We start from the raw sequence: 12801 nt of genomic DNA, 5'->3' as shown, positions 1-12801 counted from the left end.
GTTTTCACGAGCCCCGATCTTTCTCTCACACACAGACATTATTGGAATTTTTGTTTTTCATAATAAGTGGTGACGTAACTGAAGGAGACTCCCCCATGTGAAATCCTGCTCAAAATCTCCAGTTCTTTAGTGCATTTATGGTAACGAAGAAAGGCCCTCTTTCATAATGTTTTAGCTACTTTATTTTGTCTCTTCCTTATATCAGGGACGCTGGTGAGATGCCCAACCCCAACACCAAACTACCTGCAGGTACCACTCCATCTTCTTTTTTCGCCTTGCCTATGCTTAGCATTTTACTTTCTCTCTTTCTCATTGAGAGAGAGAGAGATATATATAGACCTCTGTATATCGTGCAAACTCAGATCATTATGCTTTTTATGCCTTCATGTTCATGTTGATCTAAGACTATATATGATATATCCATGTAACGATATATATATATCATGTTAGAAGAAATGAATTGTGTATGATTCATGCTTTATAAAATAAATCCATACATTCCTGGAGCAGTTATGAATGGAACTAATACCAGGCACCACCGTGGAAAGAAACTGAAACTAGCCCTCAAATGGGGACATATTTAGTAACACTTTTATTGGTATGAAAGCTGGTCTTGAAAATTGACTTTATTTGCTGCTTCCAAACCATATACACAAATAAGTGCAGAAGTCTAGTTTGCAAGTTTTCACTCTCTTAACAAATTTCTCTTACATATTACTCTTACCAATATGACCAAGTTGCATATAAGACAATTTTGTGTCGTTTGAACTTTGACTTTGCAGGAGTGGAGACTACAACTTCACCTACAACTATGTTCTTAACTAATTGTATAGCTTACTTCTCATTACCACTAAGGCACTTATGGCAATCTTCATGACTCAAGCCTCTAACAAATAAGAAAGACATTAAATTCTTAATGAGATCCAGGATAGTTCTGATACCTCCAAGAACTCTCACCACTTCATCTAACGTTTTAATCTTCATAGTACCAATCTCAATGATCGGGCATGCAACGATATCATTGTCTATTAGGAGCATACCCTCGTTATAAAGCCTATTTGTGTTAGACCATTCCTTCTTGAGCACATATGATAAAAGCATGCAAAATAAAAATAAAAAATCAATGATTCGTATAGAACATCACTATTCGATAAGACTAAAGGTAGATTTACATCAACTTCATTATATTGTTGTCTTTATTTATTTTTTTTTTTAGTGACACGAGTTGATTCTGATGGCTTCTTTTAATTGTATTACTTATCTCCAAGTGTTGTTTCAACTTTTTACACTAATATTTGCAATGTCATTTCTTGTGAACAAAAAAAAAAAAAAAAAAAAAAAAAACCACTATATATTTCTTTACATGTGATTAGGGATGGTAATTTTTATCCATATCCATAAACCCGCCAATTATCCACCTTATTTGGATAAGTCTTAATTAACCCAACCCATTTGAATATTTGGGTTGAATGAATAAAAACTCATTTGGTTATTTAATTAGATGGGTTTAAATGGATAAATCCACTAATAACCACTAAACTCATCTAAAATTTAAATTTAAATAAAACCACAAAAACCCACTAAACCCTTCTAAAATCAAACACACTTTACCACCTACTCTTCGACATTTCCTACATTTTCTCATCATCCAAACAGACTCGTAACAAACACAAAACCAAAAATAGCACACGTTCACATTCTCGGCAACCAAACATACACTACAAAATACAGCCGATGACCTTGAAAATCAGAAAATCACTCATCCAAACTAATAACAAAATATTAAAAAAGCAAAAACAAAAAATCCAAATCCAAATCCAAATCTAAACACCTGCACTTCCTTACACTCCCGGCGCACGTTAGCAAACCCGTCCTCTTCACCGCTATTCCTTTGTCGTCAATGGCTTCTGTTTCTTCTCCAACGAACTAGTTATCATTGTCCATACAACCACTGGGATGAATGAGGGTTTTGAAGGAATGGTCTGGACCGTTGGAGGATGCTGCTCAGAAAAGTATGGGGATCGGTCTCCAACTAGTTCGAGTCATCGTCGTCGGATCGTAATTGAATTTTCTTGTCGTCACCATTGTCACTGTCATCGCTAGGGGCGTTCGATCAATTACTGGCAAATATATTAATACAGATACTGAGAAAGCTTGGAGCTAAGGACACTATGAAAATGAGCGTGGTTTGTAAGTCTTGGAAATCGCTCATCTTCGATAATCTTCTCTGGATTTTCTTCCTCCAGAACCAGGCATATGAGTCTTAGGACTCTTTTCTTCACCGAGACCAGCTTTGTTTGGATTCCAAGAAAGTTAGGAGAGAAAGGAAAGTTTAAATGATGAGTTAGAAAAGTCTTCAACAAGTGCACTAATGCGTTTGTGGCAATATTGATTTTTTTTTTTTTTTTTTTTTGAGAATCAACAACAATATTGAAATTAAATGGTTAAATGGGTGGGTTACTAATTAAATGGGTTGGGTGGATAATGGATAATTAATTTATATATAAATGGGTCATAAATGGATAAATGGGTAATTACACACCTAACCCATTTATGACCCAACCCGCCCATTTGCCACCCCTACTTGTGATCAACACTAAGATATCTTCATTTGGAGTTTCTTCCCCTTGACTTGCTCCTATTGCAATTGTATAACTATGGCTTTGCAAATTACAACAAGTCCAATAGCTTGAGAATTATCACCATTTTTCTTCATCTTGAGGTGTGACAATAGAGTGCTAGTCACTTCTTCAACTTTTAGAGTCTCCTTCTCATACATTAACGTAGTGTAAAATGATCAAAAGATGTGGGGGAGTAATTTTAATAGAAGTATCACTTTATCTTCCTTCTCAAGATTTATTCCAAAATTTGAAACTAAGTATTCAACTTGTTGAACATGTTGAGATGTTCCAACATATTCTAACTTTCCTTCATTTGCCAGTCATAAATTGCTTCTTCACATACAATATGTTTGTTAGGGTTTTTTTTCCTAATATGGAGATATCTTCTAATTTCTTCTAAATCTGCGCTGCAATCTATACTTTTAGGATGCAGTGAATGACCTCATCACCTAAGTTAAGATAAACTGCACCAAATGCTTCTCATCTCTCCCTTCCCAAATTTCATCACTCATCTTCTCAGATTTCTTTGTCTTTTCAAGTAAGGCCTTATAAACTCCTTGTTGGAATAAGAAAACCTTCATTCGCCTTGTCTAAAGAGAAAAAAAAATTACCTTACCGTAAAATTTTTCTAACTTATACTTGGTGCAAGACATATTTGTTGCAACTAAAGAGATTTGTTGGAAATTGCCTCATACCTAACTTAATTTGGTTTAGGCTTTCTTGCTGTGGAAGTAAAGGACTCTCCTTGGAATTGAAGGAAAAAGTATTCCTTATTGAAGAATTAATTAGTTTTCCTTGCCCATCATAAAAATATAAGTAGAGTTTTATAAATAGGTATTGTTGCAAAGGGTTTAGTGTCTATTGCTCAAGAGTCCTTCCACATGAGTAAAGGAGAAGACTCTCAATAGAACATGTAGTAGATTTCTTCAAAAAGTAGTTTAATAGATTTTTGGAGTTGAAAGATACCCGTGATTGTGTGTTAAGAGTTTGTTTATTTTGTGAGTATGAGAGAGGTTTTGTATGTGCTAGGGGCTTTGGAATGGTGAGTTTGAGTGTGTAAAGATTATGAGTTTGTTTGTATTTGTGAGAGGCTTTGTTTATGCTTGTGAGGTTTTTTAGTGTTGTTTTTGTGAGTATGTGAGTTTGGAGATTCGATTAAGAGTGGTTATAATCCAGATCATTTATACTGGATTTCAGTTGCCGTAGCCCGTGGAAGTAGGCTTGGAGTTTATTGAACCACATTAAATTTTGTCATCTTGTATGAATATTTTATATTCTTGTTCATGTGAATATGCTTCACTAGCCCTAAATCACAAAAAATTGATCTAAGCTTCTCCTATCACACAAAAAGATTAAAATTCTAACTTTACTATAATACCATATGTTGTGCAAATAACACCTCAGGATTCATCCTAACTCCTTGTTGGAATAGAAAATGCTTTGTCGTCTTTGCCAAAGAGAAAGTTTTACTTTACCACAAATTTGTCCGCAACATACTTGGTGCATGAGGTCTTTATTATAACCAATTATGAATAGAATTTGAATCAGGGTTGATTAGATCACAACAACAAATCACAGTATAATAAATTTCAAAGAATAAAGAGCGTGGCAATTTATTTACGATGTGAAAAATTAATGGCAACTACTAATGAAAAAAAAAAATTTTGGCTTACCTCGAGTACTTTTTTAACTGGAGGTCTACTTTTATTTTAAATACACAATAGTAAGTGATAGTGGATTTTAATCTCCATCTTTTATTTAGTTAGTGTGTGATGTGACAATTTCTCATTAAAATAAAAGGAGATTCTAGTTAAAAAAGTAATGGAGGTAAGCCAAAAAAAAAAAAAAAAAAAATCGAGGGCTTAGCCACCAACCCCAAGGCGAAAATCCACTAAACAAAATCTAATTTTTTACAATAAAAATTAACCCTAACTTCCATTGACTTTCTAGAGTAGAGATTTGATAACGAATTCTAGGCACATATTATTGGTATTGGATGCATTGCTAGGGTGTTTCTCTAGTAGTAACTTATTCAAGTAACCACACATAACTCTAACTTGATTCGACTCTTCTACTTTGATGTTGTGCCTTCACCTGGATCACTAAGCAGTAGTGTTAGATTTAGACCCCTGTAAATCACAATATGTTTAACTCAATTTATTAGCTAAGTTGTTACTTATGTTAATTATTCAAATCTAGGTTAAACATACATCACATGTAATCAACATAGTGGAAATTAACTGATACGGGATGTGATGACCTAAGAAAACCAATCAAACAATCCAGTTTCAAGGTAAAAAAACCTATGGAGGATTTAACCTAAACAATCCATAAGGCAACAATTCACTAATAGAATGAAAGTTTTATAATAGACTTAATCCTAAATCTAATGTTACTGGCCTCATGAAATACTTACTCACGTGACTATACATAGCTTCAAATCCACAGACTCTTCTATTATGAATATGTTACACACAAATACTCATGTTTGTGACTTTGAGATTTCAACTCAAAGGTTTAGATCATCAACTGTAGTTGATTTGATGCAGAAACTTAAATCTAGTGTTACTAGCAATATGGATTTAATCTCCGGTAGATGTTTGTTGAGTTTGAAGGTTATAAAATCTCACAAGAGAAACTCAAAAGTTTTGAAAAACGTGTATTAAGGTTTTGCTTTTATTCCTAGTAGTGTTGGACTCAAAACCTAAATGTTTCACGGGCTTTTGGGTCTTCTTTAAAATTCTAAAGATCGCAGTTCAATCGGTCAAAGGACCCTCTCAATTGATAGTGCTCTTCAATTTCTGAAATCCTTTTTCAACAGTTTGTACATTCTTGAATCTTGATTTGTATCAATTTAAGCAATGTCTAAACCTCTTCAAAAACATTAAGATCTTACGGTAGACTAATTTTTGTACTCAGTTTGTCAACATATAACAAATTTAGTTCATAAACATTTAGAACCTTACAAGTAGTTATATCGTTCTTTATATCTACTTTTGTGTGTCCTTGGTATGTTGGTGAATATGAGAGTAAGGGTACAAAACTCTATGTATTCGTGACTAGCTTCCCTCTTTTGCTATTTAGTCAACCACTATTGATTCCTTTTATTCTCTAACAAGGCGTAAGTTCTATATCGTGGGTCGACTTAATGGGCCTAATTGAGAGTTGAGTTTCACGATTCTAGATTGATCGACTAGCCTTTAGAGGTTGTTGAGAAACACTCGATTCATTGACTAGTTGTTGATTAGTTGTCGAGAATACAAAAACTTTCTTCTTCTTGAGTTGTTCAGATAATGAGTCTTGAACTAGAAATGGACTTTAAAAACAAAAAGACTTACACTTTTGTTTACAGTTTGTCAACTTAAACACTACAGACCTAAAAAAAAATTGTATTAGATTTCTATTTGCCGATAATTTTGGGGTCCTTGGGGTGAGGGAGAAAACACACTACACACCTATGTTTTTTTTTTTTTTTTTCCCTCTTCTTTCTTGATGAAACCAATTATTGACCTACAATTTTTGGGTCCTTTTTTAATAGTCAAAAAATGGCTTAGACTTAGAGCTTGCCTTGTTTATGGATTTTATTTTCACTTGTAATGGGTCATCATGACTGGTTATAGATTTCATTTTGAATAGTTGTTTTCATGTCTTAGACCCCTCTTAAAAAAAGACAGTCTTATATGCTTTCCAGGCAAAGTTCTATAAGGGTTTGTTTGGTTGAGGGATGAAAAAGTAAGATGATAAAAAATGGGAAGGGGTGAAAAAGTAGGAAGATAAAAGATATTTTAATTTTCCTCATTTTTGTTTGGTTAGAGTGTAGAAAAGTGAAGGGATAGAAAATAGAATTTGTATAAATTTACTCTCATGCCCCTATTACATGAAATTTTTTTATATAAATATTTTATAAAGGAAAGAAAAAAAAAAGTAGTGCTTTGGAATAAAATAAGCAACTCAAACATGGAGCAAAGAACCTAGGAAAAAAATAAAAGAGTTTAACATTAAATTAAATTTGGGGGGAGGGGAAGGAGGTAGATGAGTAATTTCCATCCAACCCCTTCTCCTTTCCATTTTCTCTCCAACTTGGGGATGCTGAAACAACCGGCTCCCCGCCAATTTCTTTCCGTCAAAATCACTCCAACAAAACACCCTTCCCACCCAAAATCTCTCCTATTTTCTCTTCCCCATTTTCTATTCTTCATATTTTTACTCCAACCAAAAGTAACCTAAGTTTATGGTCTCTGTCGTGGTCCTTGACTTCTTTAGTTGGATGTCCTCCTTGCTCAACTTATTGGTTCAAGAAAAGGCATGATGAGCAAGCCTTGGAATTGTTTTTGAATTCTTACTTATAAAGGAGGAAGAGTGCATAGAGAAAACCCAACTTTACTCAAATTTTTCTAGGACTTCATTGCAACTCTTAATCCTTTCTAAAAAATATTGTTTAAATCCTAGCATGAATTTCTACTGATTTTATCGGATAGTTAGTCAAAATTCAAAGTAATAATCATGGATAGACAATAAAGAAAATAAATCGTGAGCACATGCACATAGAAACCATCATATGTTAACAAATAGGAAACTCACAACGAGAAAAACTCTCCAAGGCTGCACCCAGAAAACTGATTCCATTATAAAGATAGTTATGATACAATTGCTACTTACAAAACATCTAGTATAAGTAAGGTACTTGTATCCAAGCTCCCCACTCTTGCTACAACAAGCTGCACCAACCAATTCGCTTCAATAGTTTTCCTACAAGACAAGTCGATCGCCCACCACAATTTCAATCTCTCAAAAACTTCAAGGCCACTTTAAGATTTGGTGATCGTCTTTGTGGTTTCCAACACCAATACAATGCACTCAAGGTATAATTAAGATGGTGAATGAATCTCCTCTCAAAGGTATATATATTAGTTTGGAGAGGGTGAGGCATGGAGGCTACAAAGTTTTCTCTCTCTAAGGTATCATAGCCTTTATCATCGTTTTATTGTGATTAGAATTTAATTTTCATTCTTAAATCAATAACAGTTGAGTGTTAGTTGGCTATAAAAATATAATCATGAAATCCAAAAAGGAAATTTTTGGGCAAGCTCGATTGATCAAGTTTCAAGAGAATTTTCTTCTCCAAAAAAAAAAAAAAAAGTTTCAAGAGAATTTCAAGCAAATTTCTCTAATTGAAATTCAAATCAGGACAGACTCACTTAAAACTTCCACTATTACACTGAATTTTGCTTGACCAAGATTTCTGCTGTAGCACATAGACTTTTTCTTTTGATCTTTAACCTCAATGACTTGATACAATTACAATTAAAATAAAATTGAATACATGAAAATTCATGTGAATACAAATTAAATTTTTGATATGGAATTTGCCACCACTACAGATAAGCTAACACCCTTCTCTCTCTTCCCATCAAAAAAAAAAAAAAAAAACACCCTTCTCTACATCTTTTTCTCATCAGAGCTAAAATTGTGCCATATTTTTCTCTGACATCTAAGACATTCAATTTGACAACGACATTAATGAAATATGGACAAAAGTAAAATATTAATTCAACATACCATTTGTTTTCATCATGGCGCCTTCCTTCATGGGCTCGCAATCAACGTATAAAATTGGGCCGCAATTCAACTTGATCTTCCTTCACTAGTCAACTTTGTTGATTTATTATCAGACCCCAACAAAGGTGTCCCTACTCTTGAAATTACCATGAGTAGTCATTCGCAATGATGTATGTATGATATTTCCTTGGGGCTTTAAAGGCCATGGCACCAACTTTCTCGATAGAGGTGTACCACCAATTTGTGGGGTGTACTATATACTCAGTGGGACCCTAATTTGAAAAATTAATAGGTTGGTTATTAATTTTAAATAGATTATGCGTACATTAAAACTATATATATAAAATAGTAATACTTAACATGACAATGTTATATCGTTTATGGAAAGGATTACAACAAGACAGTACATGAATGCAGCACTAATAACGTGAACAACTATGATTTAAGTTCATAGAGTGAGATTAGGAGCATAAGCACGAGAGCAACGATTTTGAAATTATTATAAGGTCTAAAGCATCTCTCAGATTTAAAATGAACTTTAGGAAGAGAATAAATTAATGTCCTTTACTGTAAACAAATCCAGCCCTTTGCATCAACCTCAAGCTTCAATTTTTATGTAAGATCCTCCAAAAGCAATTAGAAAAGAACAAGAGACAAAATGTCTCTTGTTTTAGTATTCATATATGCAATCACATCAACAACTTTTGGAAAACCAATGATCATGTCTTACCTCTCACATGTCCCTATTCCCTAGTGAAAAAAAAAAAAAAAAAGGGACCTTCTAGACTTCAAGTAGTGATGGTATTTGTTGAATCTCAACTTTATAGTTGTACAAAAATTTGAGTGATTGTTTAGACCACTTTGTTGATTATTCAGCAATTAAATCATCTTATGTCAAATTGCCAAATATATTATCAAAATTTAACAATTTAAATGTCACAAGCCAACAAAGTCACCAATATGTAAAGCAATAAACATAAGACAATGAACGCATGATATTATGATAATTAAAGTGGAAAATCAATGGAGAATCACTCCGAATGAAAAAGCACTATGAGATGCCCCTGCCCCAATGAAGAAATCTACTACTAAAGGAGAAGTTTACATTTTGATTCTTTAAACACTTGACCTTAGATTCTACTTGGTAAATAACTTATTGTTGTGATCCCACAATCAAGTTCAGAGCCTTTGAATCCCTTGTTTATGAACTTCTTCATACAAACCTTGCCCATGATCACAGTCAAACCCTCTAACTGACCATGACCATCTTGAAGATTTTAGCTTCATAGTTACATATTGGGATTGGCTATTTGGCTTTAGCTTCTTGATCACTAAATAGCAACATCGTAGCATACGGAAATAGCACTCTAAACTAAGGAAGTCAATACCATACAGGGGGCTGTACAAGTTTGGCTAGCGGTACAATATATTTTGGGTACCGATTAATACCGGTGTATCATTTCGAGATTACCGCTAAATATATATATATATATATATACTCTTAAAAATTGTATATATTCTCTTAAAAATATAAAATAATTTAAAGTATGACCAATAATAATAATTTCTTTAAATATTAATAATTATGGTTGTAGTATAACTTTTTATTTTAAGAAAAGTTGTAGTTTAATAATAGTACTAAATACATGTGCTTACTAAATGCAGTAATGAAAAAACAAAAGAAATAAAAATCAACGTGCAAAAGTTTTTTTTTTTTTTTTTCGGTAAACATGTGCAAAAGTTAAAACTAGGACACGGGTGCTTGGAGATAAGTTTGAAAATTTTGAAAATTTTTGACTCATTTAATGACTTCAACATATTCACGTGGGAGTGGGACTCTAGCGCGTCCAAAACAAGATATACCAGGCGTTCAAAATTAGAAAAACCAATGAACAGAGAAGCTGAAAAGTTGAAGAAAAACAAAGAACGGAGAAGTGAAGAGGCGAGGAAGAAGAAGCTGAAGCAGGTGGGGAGACTGCGATTGACAAAATGGAAGTGGCTGGAGACATGGGAGTGACTGGCGACGTGGTGGTGAGCGGCTGTGATAACAAAAACAGATGATTTTTGGGTTTTTTTTTTTTTTTTTTTTTGGGTACCGGCCCGGTTTAGATTTACTGGTCGAAACATCCAATTTTCGCTGGTAATTCCGAAACAGTTCAGTATGGGCCGGTACTTAGAGCAGTACGAATCAAGGGGGGGTTTTGGTACCAATCAGTTCACCGGTACGAAAAAAACCAGCCATATCGGCCGGTACGACACAGTATTAATTTCATTGCTCTAAACCCTCTTAGAGTTGTGTATAACATGGCCTTTTATATGTTTGATTAAAACAAGTCAGATTCAGTTTTATCGACTTTGATTGATCAAGACTATGTTGATGATTTATCAAGAATTTGCATTCAAATCGATCAAGACACAATCTAAAGGCTGTTGAAGACTCCTATTCAATCAATCAAGCAACAATCAAAGGGCAATCAAAATCTTGAAATATTGTATTCTTTGAGTTGCATCTTGAACATTATAACTTGAACTTTGATAATGCATTACAAATAGTTAAGATTGCACTGTCATTGAATTTTTCAATTTAAATCTTAACAAAATAAATGATTCAAAAAATAAACTAAATAATAATAATATTGTTATTATCTACCTATTAAACCAACACATATACAATTTAGAACCTTTTTTTGGAGTGATAAAATAGTAATTTTTGTTCGGAGGTGGAAGATAGTACTATATGTACAAGTATACACCAAGGCATAATTTTTTTTTTTTTTTTTTTTTTTTTTGCTGAAATATACACCAAGGTATAATAGAAAGATGCCAATGACCTTGTAGCTGGATTAGCACCTCTCTATGTACAAAGTGCTTGGGGGTTTAGGAGAGAAAAGATTCGAACTGTAAGGTTAGCAGCATGTTGTAATTATCTCTATAAAATAAATAAATAAATAAAAGGTATAATAGAAAGATTACAACATAGGTAATCCACAAGTAACACAATTTCTAAGAAATTGAGGTTATTCTTCCACCCAAACTTGAGAAAATTAAGAGAAGGAAAAGCATAATTAGCTAAAAGGATTCTAGATTTGGTGCTATGATTGTAGCACAAAATGACTGAAACAGATACAAGAGTGCCTAAATACTTCTTTAAATCATCCATCGAAGGGCCCCAAGCAATCAGACACGAACCTAGAGACAATAAATCCTTAATAACAGACAATAAATCCGAAATAATTTCCCCTGAGCCCCTTTTTTTTTTTTCCAAAAACAAGAGTTCGTGTAATTACATCAATGACAATATAAAAGCAATTCCCTTGAGTCATAAACAAAATACCAACCCTCAATAATGTGTTTAACATATAGGGATATCACTTAACCCAACATACTTAAGCTTATGAGTTTGTGCTTAACTAAATTATATTAACTACTTATTATTCTCATTATTATTCAATGTATATAACATATAGGGATATCACTCATACTTGTATATATAACAATCTCTCCCTCATGTGTAAGCCTCTGCTTCTTTATAGGCCATGAACAAGTCTTACTCACTCCTTGTCTATGGGCTTTTACCTTCACCAGGGCGTCACCCATTGGCCTTTCATGTGTCATCCATGGGAACCCAATCCGCACATCCATGTCCATGGGAACCTCTTGTCACAGCATGATCTAGCTACATTAGCAATTCTCCTTTTTGGGGCCAAGACCATTTGTGTAGGCCTTTTAGACTTGCTCTGTCCCTACTCCAACTGTAAAAGAGACCTAAACACCTCACCACCTTTGCAACACACAATCATGTACTCTAATACCACTTGTTAGGAGCCTTTTGGGTTAATTAGTGTCTTTATATGTTATATTAACTATTCAATTGGGGGCTCCTAGAGTATTATCTCTCCAACAATTGGTAGTAGACCCTGTGGTGGTATGCAACAAAGTGGCAAATTGTCAAGGGTCCCATTCGTAGTTGAAGCGAGGACGGGGGTGCATTCACTTGGAGCTCACACAAGGCAAGCCTAAAAGGTCCACACAAACGATCTTGAAAAAAAAAAAAAAAAACCAACAAATGAGCATTGTCTATGGATGTGCGTGCGGGGTTGACATGTGATTCTCATGTGGATAGCGTATGAAAAGTCCATGGAGGATGTTTTGATGATGGAAAAAGTCCATAGGCAAGTAGAAACTAGCCAGGACTTGTTTGTGGCCCGTAGAGAGGTTTGGAAGCCCACAAAGAGGCAAAAACTCATACACGAGAGGCAGGGGCGGCTTGATGCATTTGGGGGCCTAAGGCGAAAATTGATCATCTTATTTAGATGCAAAATTACTACTAATTAACATGAACTACATAGAATTTTTTTTTTTTTGAATTTTTAAGACAAAAAAAATTTGACAAAATTTTTCATACTTGTTGATGTGGTAGATTGATAGTGGTAAGTAAAACAGTGGTATTAGTGGTAGATTTAGATGAAAACTAGTAAAAGTTTGCTAATTAAACTCTTATTATTATTCTTTTTTTTTAGAAGTGCAACATTCACAATATTTTTTACAACAAATCCTAGATTTTAAACTGTTTTTTGTTTTTTATTTGAAAATATCACTATAATTATTTTTTTGCCATCAG

Source organism: Quercus robur, chromosome 8 (genome assembly GCF_932294415.1).
Source record: "Quercus robur chromosome 8, dhQueRobu3.1, whole genome shotgun sequence".
Lineage (NCBI taxonomy): Eukaryota > Viridiplantae > Streptophyta > Magnoliopsida > Fagales > Fagaceae > Quercus > Quercus robur.
This window is presented reverse-complemented; position numbering follows the sequence as displayed.